The following is a 10868-nucleotide window of genomic DNA, read 5'->3' as shown; positions in this document are numbered from 1 at the left end:
TTTCTCCTGCTTTCCTTCCTGAAAGTCCCTGAAATGTCCATCTTCTCTTCGCCATGTTCCCCGTCCCATCCCCATCCCTCTCCCTTCCACAGTTCACCTAATGTGTCTGTTCCCCACTGTTTTGTCCCTTCCACTCCCGCCCCTCTTGTCTCATGCCTCCTTGCTGTGAGTTGTGTGTTCGCTCTCATACGAGCCTCGACCAAGGTATACAAAAAAAAAAACAAAAAAAAAAAAAACTTATCACCACTGAATTGCTACTTATTACATCGAGATCCTGGTAAACTCAAACAGCATGGCATACCTAATTAAACATCCTAATTACCCTTTGAATGCATACCCCCCCTCAAATGTAACACTGCCCCCTCCTCTGGTACCGCAGCTCCTGCAAGGTATATCACAGGCGCTACCGTACCAGCCTTAACACTTACTGACTCACACCTAATTAACCTAACGGAATAAAGTAGGAGGGGCAATGGGCAGCGAGTCGCAGCTAACTTACCTATCCTGCTTAATGTACTACCCCCTTATGGCCTTATCCTCGCCTAAACAATCATTCGTTTTTATTTTTTATTTTATTTTTTATTTTATCACATGAGAGCACTGAGTGAAGTTGCACTCCATCTTCTGGATCATGGCCCTTGCCCAACACTCTTCCAGTGATCTGGGGAGGGGAAACAAAAGGTTCCACAAAAACACAACACTTATACTTTACATTCCTACTCGAAGCCTCAACGACACTATTCACAGGATATTTACACTTGACCGCCTCCCCCAGTGGATGCTAATAGACCCAGCGTTACCTGGGGAGCCAATTTTCAAATTTGCTTGCCCCAAAATTATGCGGACATCATGCCATTGCTGCACATGTCAAGTTGTGCGGGATCGAGTTGGACTCATACATCTTCACAATACTCACACCATGGTCATCATCACATTTCTAGGTCATGGTCCTCATTTTAATCATGCAGGCTGAATCCCGTCGTGGCCGTGGGGTGGGTTACCACAAGATGATGGGGGCATCTCAGGTGCAACCATGCCCACAGGTAAGCTTTAGTCCAACCCGGACGTTTCTCCGCCCCGCTCCCTTTGATTCCCTCCCCCCTGGTAGCCATCAGCTCTAATCCCGTACAACACTCTGGAAGGGGTCTCACTGGCTCCTCTGGCCTTCCTGGGTCGCCAAGGTCCTACCCGCCTTGGTCGCCCAACCAGACCCTCTCCCAGTTGCCTCCAGACACTGTCACCATTAGCCACCAGGTGGTGAATCTCCTTGAAGGGGGTCGCAATTCACGCTCACCGTGAGCTTCAGCAATCCCTGTGGACAAGCACATCATCCCCACCCACAAAACCCACATGACTCCCCCACCCCATCGGCCTTACATGTGACACCTGCATTTCTAACACTTCGCCGACCATGACCTTCCCTGTTACCACACCATGTCCAATAAAAAAATCAATGTGTGCACCATACATTTCACTTCTTAACTTAAAAGAACTCACACAGCACTTCTCACCCGATCCACGCACCAGCCATTGGACAGCCACTTGTGCCCGCTTTGTTACCAATTACCCACTGTCCCGATTGTCACTCTAAAATCCAGCAGAACTTACAAACACATGCCAATTTTCCCACAATTCACTATTTTTCACCAAAGGAGACACTTCGCCACAATGTCAACAGCCGAGCATGGCCCTATATGCTCAGCCCGATCTAGTCTCCCCGACCCCCGACAGTGATCTCCGGACCCGACCTATGAAAGGGCATCTCGGATAGACCTGACGGTTCAGCAGGAGGATTCACCCTCTCCGAGTCTAAAAGTCTATTGGAGGGTCCCTCCATCGCTGGGTACCGGCAATATCGTTGCACGTGTCCTCTTCGCCCGCACCGGAAACAACTCCCCATAAAAGGCCCCCGTGAGTATCGGTGAAATGTCTCTTCCGGTTCCGGACCCCCTCGGCCATAATTGAATTGCTCTATTGGCTGGGCTGGACCCCGCCGCTTTGGCGCACTAACTACCGGATTACCCTTTATTAAACTTGCCATTTTCTGGCAAATTTCCTGAAACATTTGGGTAATGCCAATTTCTCCCAGCCCCCCTCCCTGATCCTGGATCTCCGCCTGTCGGATTGTCACCGATGGCCTCTCGGGCATCCGACCCGGCCGACTCCACGAGGCCAGCCTGGCCGCGCACTCGGCCGCTCGGTGCACGGTGGGTGGATCCTGTAGCTCCACTAGCGCTCGGACCTCAGGGTCAGGAAGAGCAGCTAAAAATTTCTCGAGTGCCAGTCTGTCCCATGCCTTCACTGTTAGGTCCCGATACGCGATCCTGACTGATTGGTAAATGTCCTGTGCCAGCTCCTGCACTGTCTCACCCGGCTTTAATCTGCGGTGCTGGAGCTGGGCCCGCACCAGATCACAGTTTGCCACGAACCCAAACCGACGGCTCAACGCCTCGCAAATGTGGGAGCTGGTCAACATCCCCTCCGCGATCACGTTTAACACATCTGCGGCTGGTCCCCGCAACGTTGCCACCAAATTCCCTGTACGTTCCCGCTCATTCCACCCGTATAGTCGGGAAATACACTCAAATTGCGTCAGAAAAGCTTCAACGCTCCCTGACCCATCGAAATTTACCAGGGGGATCACTTTTACGGTGGCCCACTTCTCAGTTTCTCCCTTGTCCGAATCCGGCCCAGGGATCAAACACCCTTGTGGCTGCGTATCCAATTTCGGAGCCCACTGTGGCCAAAGACGTTTTGTGGTGAGGGTCTCATGGGTCAATTTTGCCTCCTGTTCCAAACGTTGAATGGACCGATTCACCTCTTCCCGCAAGATCTTCTGGGCCCACACAACCTCCTCCAAAGCTCCGTCGCGAGTTTGTAGCTGCTCCTCAACCAACCCGGACACTCTACTTACAAAAGACGGCTCTACCAGGCCTTTATCCAAGACTTCATCTTGGCTCATAATTTTATCTTGTTCGTCCAAACGAGCCTCCAATCCTTTTACCTCCTCCGCCAAATTCATCCCTTGCTTCCTCAGCTCTCCCCACTCTTCTATTTGCAGCTGCATACGAGCATCCACACAGGCACGATGACGTTCCAGGCTTTCATCCACTTTATCAACCCGAATGTTCGTTGCATCAATTTCATCTACCAATTTTTTCTGTATATTTTCCCCCTCCAATGTAATTTCTACCTTTGTTTCCTCCAATCTATCCTCGAATTTACTTTGTATTTCTCCCAATTTAACATCCACACACTCCTGCATCTCAGTTTTCATTTTCTCCATCTTTTCCCCCAATTCATCCCTCATTAAATCAATCCGTGCACTCAACTGTTGCCCCATTACCCCCAATTGATCTGTCATTTCTGCCCCCTGTGCCGTCATTTCTGCCATTTGTGCCCCCTGTGCCGTCATTTTTGCCCCCTGTGCTGTAATTGCACTCATTAAACGTTCCAACATTGTCCAGATCGTCATCGTGCCAGTTTCCGGCGCTGCCGGCTCCGTTACAGGCGATGAAGCACGGTCCACGCTCGGAATGGGGGAGGTTCCAACCCTACTCCCGTCTCTCCCTTCTTCCCCCGACTCGCTGCCAGGCACGTGGCCTTCCTCCTCAAACATCTGCACATCCGCCATGGTGCAGAAGTCCCGTTTGCCGCCATATAATTTTAATTTGAAAAATCCCGCCAAAATTTTCCCGCGCTCGCGCGCTTTCCTGTAGTAATTTTGTATTCCAATTCGTGGCGAGATTTTAATGCTGGTATATTCTCCCGATACCAAATATAATTTAGAGGGGTTCGAACATCCCACTCCTGACACCAATATGACGTCCACGGGACTTGAACAGTCCCGCCAACGTAGAATGAGCCGTAACGATGGAGGCGGTTTATTTATTTATAACCCAAACATGGCGGTTCTAATCGCTCTACCGCAAACGGGACGAGGAAGGTGGCACGAGTCGCTTTTCACTGAGTTGATGATGTTTATTTGTTTTTATTATTAACCAGAAATAACAAGACTCGGCAAAAGAGGGATCCGGGGCGATTCGACGGGATGGTGTGGGATCGGGCGTGGGGAAAACACAGACAATTCCAATGAATATACAATTCTCAAACCCTCTAAGGCGCCAAGTACACACACACACACACACACACACACACACACACACACACACACACACACACACACACACACACACACACACACACAAGGTGTGTGTGGTCAGGCTGGACCGTGGTGTGGACGCAACTGTCCCTGGATCGGCGTCGGACGAGCTGGCCTTGCTCTCGTCAGGGGGGCAGGAGAAACCGTGGTGCTGTCGACCTCCTGGTCCTGGCCCAAGTCCGCTCACAGCCACCAGGGAACCAGTTCTGGCGCAAAGTTGCGAGCAGGAGAGGGAGGCAGGTCCGCCCGCCGTTCGACCCCGTACTCCGAGTCAGCAGAACCCCAGAGCCAACCAAGGTGAGGCACGAGGCTCAGCAAGGCTCCAAGACACGATGAAGAACACGATCGAATCAGCACAACAACAAGTACGCTTCCCGCGCAACAGCCTCCACACCAAAAAAAAGACGATCTTTTTGTCCCGATCATCTTCCTCTTCCTTTCCGACCCTGAACAGAACCTTTTTATCCTCCCGTCCTCGTCACTTCCAATTGAGCCGTTTTATTGGCCCACCGCCGTCGCCTTCCGCCAATTGTGATCACGGGGCGGAGCCATCCGCAGCCCTGTCCTGTGACGTCACGGCCAGCCTCCAGGGACTACTAAAGGGTTTACGCAGACACACTTACCCTATCCCGTGTCCCTATCTAATCACGTGACAATTATCATTTCCCCCTTGAAGAAATGAACATTTACGAGACAACTTATCACCACTGAATTGCTACTTATTACATCGAGATCCTGGTAAACTCGAACAGCATGGCATACCTAATTAAACATCCTAATTACCCTCTGAATGCATACCCCCCCCCTCAAACGTAACAATATATATATATATATATATATATATATATATATATATATATATATATATATATATATATATATATATAAAATATGTCGCTATCTGCAATTTATCCATAAAATTCAACATCATGAAAATCAGATAAAAATTATTCAAGTTATGATCAAAGAGGTGTTTTTTGTTAATTAGGTCACAAAAAGTAGGTCAAGGACACCAATCAAATATCAGGTGCACAACTTTAGTGCAGGTGCACTATTATGATGCAAGAACATATTGGAAGGCCAAGCGGTCTTTGAGATTCCGCGTTGGCAATAAAATTCAGCAATGATAAAAATGTGTTTTTTTCAGACCACCATTTGACCCTAACCTGCAACTCGGAGGGGTATGATGGAAATTAAGCGTAAATGCACCTTGCTCTATGGTCTATGCTCTCGAGTGAGGGCAATTTCGTTCCGATCGGACAAACCTTCATTGACCTTTGGTGAAAAATGTTTTGTCTTTCATTCGGCCATGATCTTAAAATTAGATCAAGGTCAAAAACATGATGTCAACCCTGCATACTCTTTATTCCCATAATTAATGCAAAATTTCATTCCGAAAGTCCCAGCCGGATCAGAGATAAAGGTCGGACATTGGTAGAAAAATCTAAATGGTGGTTTCGTACTCCTCGAGGTGTAAGAACTCGACCTTTAACTGGGAGGGGAATGATGTAAATTAAGCATAAATGTGCCTTGCTCTTTGCTATTTTATTTTGTTTTTTTTGTATTTATTTTTTGTTTTTGTTTCTGAGCGCAATTTTGTTTCGATCAGGCAAAGCTTAGTCAAGGTAAGGCGAAAAATGTTAAACTGTATATAATTAGGTCGAGGTCAATAAATTATGTCAACGTCACATACTTTTTATTCACATTATTGATGCAAAACTACATTTTTAAAGTCTGAGCCGTCTCTGAGATACAGCTTGGAAATTTTGGAAATTGGTAGTGCAGGAATAAATATATAAATGTAAAAATAATTTTAAAATGGTGATTTAGTACTCAAAGGGGTCTAACAAACTCTGTAGAACCATTAAAATTTGGGGGCACTAATTGTGGAAAGAAACCATACAACAGCAATAACCCTCCACCGATGCTATATGGGAAGGCTTAATAATCCTAAGCAAGAAAAATAGGATTCTACCAATGCTTATTTGGAAGCCTAAAGGCCCGGTCACACCTTGACGTTTTAGCCAACGTATGCCGATTTTTGAATTTTTTTTCTAAAACGCTGGCACACGTTGAATACGTTATGGGTAAGTTTTGATAACATTGAGAGCACGCTGAAAAACACTGCCATACGTTGTTGTACGTTGGCTTTAAACGTTGTACTTTTCGGTTGTCCTCAAATTTTTTCATGCTTGAAATTTCACGACGTATGCCGGCGTATGACTCACACGTTCCGCTACGCTGGCCACAAGTTGTATGCACGGTCTGCGATCGTTGACAGACGTCAACACATGCTACTTGTAAGTTAATCATAAGTTGAGACACGCCGAGGTAATGTTTAGCGTACCCGAAACTTATTTCTAACCTATGATTAACGTGTTGTTGGCACGTTACGCGATCGTCGCCACACGTCGACAGACGTTACTTTTAAGTTACTCATAGGCTAAAAGACGTCGGTATAATGGATCGTCCTTGCGTCAGCGTCCACGGCCACGGCCAGGACACTTATTTGCAGCATTCTTCAAACTTTTCTTCGGCATGACGAGGATGTTCACACTTCGATGTCTAGCTTGGCTATGATTCCAATTGTCCATCGGCAGCGTCTATTTAAAATAGTCGAGTTTGAACGTTTTAACACGTTCAGAAGAAACGCTTCAAATTTCCAAACCCCAGCGTCAAAAAACAAAGGCGAGTGACAGCAATTTAAATCGTTCATTGTAAACAATGAAAATAGCTGAGTGGTACCGTTTAAAAGTCGTTGAGTGAAAAAAAAATCCAATTGTTGAGCGCAAGCGTCTACTTTCAAAAGTGGAGATGCAGCCATTTAAATCGTTGAGTTTATCATTTAAATCGTTAAATTGTTAAACGCAAGGACGATCCATCATAACCCACACCCTCCCCCTCACACTCACCTACTACTGCCAATATGAACAAACTACTACTACTACTACTACTACTACTAATACTGATACTGATACTGTTACTGCTGACATGGACATCGACTCAAAAAGGACTCGAAAACACTGTTGGGTTCCCCTTTTATGAGCAGCATTTTTATATACCAATTCCCAAAACCGCTGGGAACACGTCTTTATATGGCAGTTGTAAGCTAGAAACACATTCATTTATTTTTTTTGTCGACCGGAAGACGTCATTGGAATACGTCTACATACGTCGATGTGTGTTGGGACTACGTAAAGAATTGGTTCAAAGCACGTCAAACATAAGTTAGAAATAAGTTTCGCGTTAAAAACACATTACCGCGACGTGTTTCGACTTATGAGTAGCTTATAAGTAGCCTTTGTGGACGTGTGTAAGCGTCCACATATCGTGTGTAAAACTTATCCCCATCGCATGCGGAACGTGTGTCATACGCCGAGTACGTCGTAAAATTTTGAACATGTTTAAAATTTCTTGACTTACTCTACTTACTACGACGTATGATAGCGTATTTAGCGTTCTACTCACGTATACCAAACTTACTCATACCGTATTTGACGTGCCCCAACGTTTTAGACACATTTTTCTTAGTCGGCATACGCTGGCAAGATCGCCAAGGTGTGACCGCGATGTTGACACTTCCATTTCTACGGCAGTTATGATTCGAATCGTTGTGCGTCAGCCTTTTAATAGGCTACGTCACGACATCGTCGGCGATGCGTGCAACGCGCTATGCCTGAGTTAGACTATCGTTGGGCATCGGTTGTGTAGGCCGACAACAGGTTCAGCATTCGTTGGTATAAGTTATCTATAACACAACGAAACGTTCTGTGTAGTTACCAATGCGTTATACATAAGACCAAGTCGCTATGAATACGTCCGAATCTTTAAAAAAAAAACATCAAAAGTTCAACGTAAGCCAGCGTTTTAGATACATTTTAATACGTTGCCATCGCTGGCAAAAACGTCAAGGTGTGACCGGGCCTTAAGTTTGCTTTATCCACCTGTAAACTATTTTCCCTCAATTCAATTTTATGATCACTTTTTGTCAAGGCCCATATCTCTCTTGCTATGAAGTGAAAGGAAGTAATTTTGACAATGCAGGATATGGCTATTTGCACAGACCAACTGGCAGGGATTCAAATCTGGCATCTCACACAAAGGATTGGACTGCCATCTCCACAGCACCTGATATTGATTTTGTCTGGGAATACCTTCAAAAAAGTCTACTTTCTCTCGTGCACCAGTTTATCCTATCCCATCCCATCCGTGACGTTATGATCCATCCTCTGGACCCAGATACACTGAATGCTGTGGGGGTGGTGGTTGCAGGTAAACAGCTTGCTTTCTCGACATGGAAAGCTAACCTGACTGAGGGAAACCTTTGTTCATTCATTAGGCTCTCATCAAGAGTGTGTCCATCCCAAGGCAAGCCAGAAAGCATCTTGCAAGTCTCAAGGCTGAACTCTCCAAATGGTCTCCTTCCTCCAAGTCATGGTGGTATCTTGTCAAGTCTGTCTCTGATGTATCCTCCCCATCTATCCTATCATTTACCTCAAACGATAGTCCTGCTAATAAGGTCAAATGCTTAAACGAATGCCTTAGATAAGGCCGTATGTGTAAACTCTGTGTTTGCTCCAAATCACATGTACCCAACCCATCCTGTTCTTTCCCCATCTGACAACGATGTACCCACTGTCGTGTGGACACTGTGTCCTCACCTGAGAAGGCAGATAAAATTCTGTCTGGCATTGACCCCTGTTTTGGTGAACGACCGAGATGGTATCATTGGCCATGTTCTCAAATCCTGCTCTTTTTGCTCCCCTTCTGTATACCCTATTCAATCTCTCCTTCTCTTTTGGCTACTTTCACTCCGCATGGAAGTCAGCAAACCGCACTCCCGTCCACAAGAAGGCCGCAAAAGCAAACCCTACCAACCATATGCCCGTAAGCTTGCTTCCAATTATAAGCAAAGTCATGGAATCAATCATTCCTTCTGATAGAAAATATTTCCTGTGAATTCAAACTGTGACCATCAGTTTGGATTTTTTTCCCAGGCACTCAATTCTGGACATGCTTCTGCTACTCTCTTGGAGGCCTTCAATCTCAAGGAAGATGTTAGGACTATGTTAGGAAGATGCATCCGTCTCTCCTGGATTCTGTGAAATGTGAAGCTCTCAGAATTATTGGAATCTCCTGTGATGAAGCAGAAACATAAGATTTGTTGCTCACACATCGCAGGCAGGTCGGTGATCTCTCTGTTTTCTACCATCTATTTATTCTCCGATAGTGCTCCCTCTTCTCTCTCAGTCCTGCATCCCTCCCCAGCAACTTCAAGATTGATGTGTTCTTACAATCACCCCTCCTGGTTAATCTTAGAAAATCCAGGCTGCCTGCACACCCCAACTATTTTATTCCTCGCTTCTCCTGTCTAAGGAACCACCTTCTATTGGCTGTTCTGACTCACTCTTCCCTACAGGACTTCAAATAAGCAGTACATCACCATCACACAAACCTTTCCTAATCCAACCATCTTACATACTCGTTTAAGAGCTTCTTCCCCTCCTCCCTCTCCCACCTTCTGCCATACCCATCTGACAACGATGTACATGTCCTTCCCAAGGCCATTTCACTCTTCACACCATTCTCACACCCTCATTCAAACACTCCTTCATTATACAAATCTCATATAATCACATAATCGAGGGTGACAAATCCTATTTGTCATCCCTCAGATCGGCAAGCAGCAGCCTCTTCGCTCTCTGCAGATCTGGGAAAAAATCACAAGCTGGTCAAACACATGGAACATGTCTTTCAACCCTGACAAATCTTACACTCTCGCTGTCTCTCCTTAAGGACCGTCTGGAAAACACCCCCATCTACTTTCTCAACAATCCTCTTGAAGAAGTCCTTTCATTCAAGCTTCTGTGTCTCACTATCTGCCATGATCTTTCCTGGGAAAGCAACATTTCCAAGCTGGCCTCCAAAGCCAGTTGCCGACTGGGCATCCTCCATCATGCAAAGTCCTTCCTTGGCACACCTGAGCTCCTGACCACATACAAAGCTTTCATCTGCATACTGATGGAGTACTGCTCTCCCCTCTGGGCTGGTGCTCCCGCCTCTCACCTTTCTCGGCTTCACGCCTTGGAAACCAAGGCATTTAGGATCATTGGTATCTCCTGTGATGATGCAGTGTCTTTGGGTCTCTCACCCTCTCAAGGCAGGCAGGTCGGTAAACTTTCTGTCTTCTCCCATCTCCTCTCTGGCCTCGTCCCCCCTGCTCTGTCTGAGAGATGTCCCCCCCCCATATTTCCGCAGGGCTCTCAAGATCAGCCAACAACCCCCTTCTGGTAAAACAACCAAAATCAAGAATCACTGCTCACCTTCACACTTTCATTCCTTTTTCCCCACCTTTGGAACCAATCTCCACACTCTCTTCAATCCCACTCTTCCTTCCAGGTCTTCAAACCAGCTATTCATCACTACCTATTATCTTCCCCCATCCAAAACCACGATCTTTTCTATCCCCGCTAATCCATCCCAAACCCACCTCCTTCAAATTCCCTGCTTTACTTCCTGAAAGTTCCTGTGGTGTGCATCTTGTTTACCATGTGTACCCCGCTCCATCCCTCTCCCTTCCACAGATCTCTTGTCTCTGTTCCCCACTGTTTTTTTCCTTCCCTCTCCTGCCCCTCTTGTCTCCTTCTCCCCTTGTCGTGTGTTTCTGTGTGTTAGCTCTCATACCATCCTCGACAGTGTATACAAA

The 10868-nt window shown here is 46.3% G+C and overlaps 1 protein-coding gene across 1 annotated transcript in view; it reads right to left on the bottom strand.

Moving 5' to 3' along the window:
• The window catches only part of LOC147029877 (uncharacterized), a 66486-nt gene that overhangs the window by 21199 nt on the left and 34419 nt on the right, over positions 1-10868 (bottom strand). The gene's annotated exons all lie outside the window — the stretch shown is intronic.

This window comes from Eptatretus burgeri, chromosome 3 (assembly GCF_056783735.1).
Source record: "Eptatretus burgeri isolate ZD-2024b chromosome 3, Ebu_testis_v1, whole genome shotgun sequence".
In the NCBI taxonomy this organism is placed as follows: domain Eukaryota; kingdom Metazoa; phylum Chordata; class Myxini; order Myxiniformes; family Myxinidae; genus Eptatretus; species Eptatretus burgeri.
Note: the sequence above shows the minus strand (reverse complement) of the source record. Positions and strands in the feature narration are given on the sequence as shown.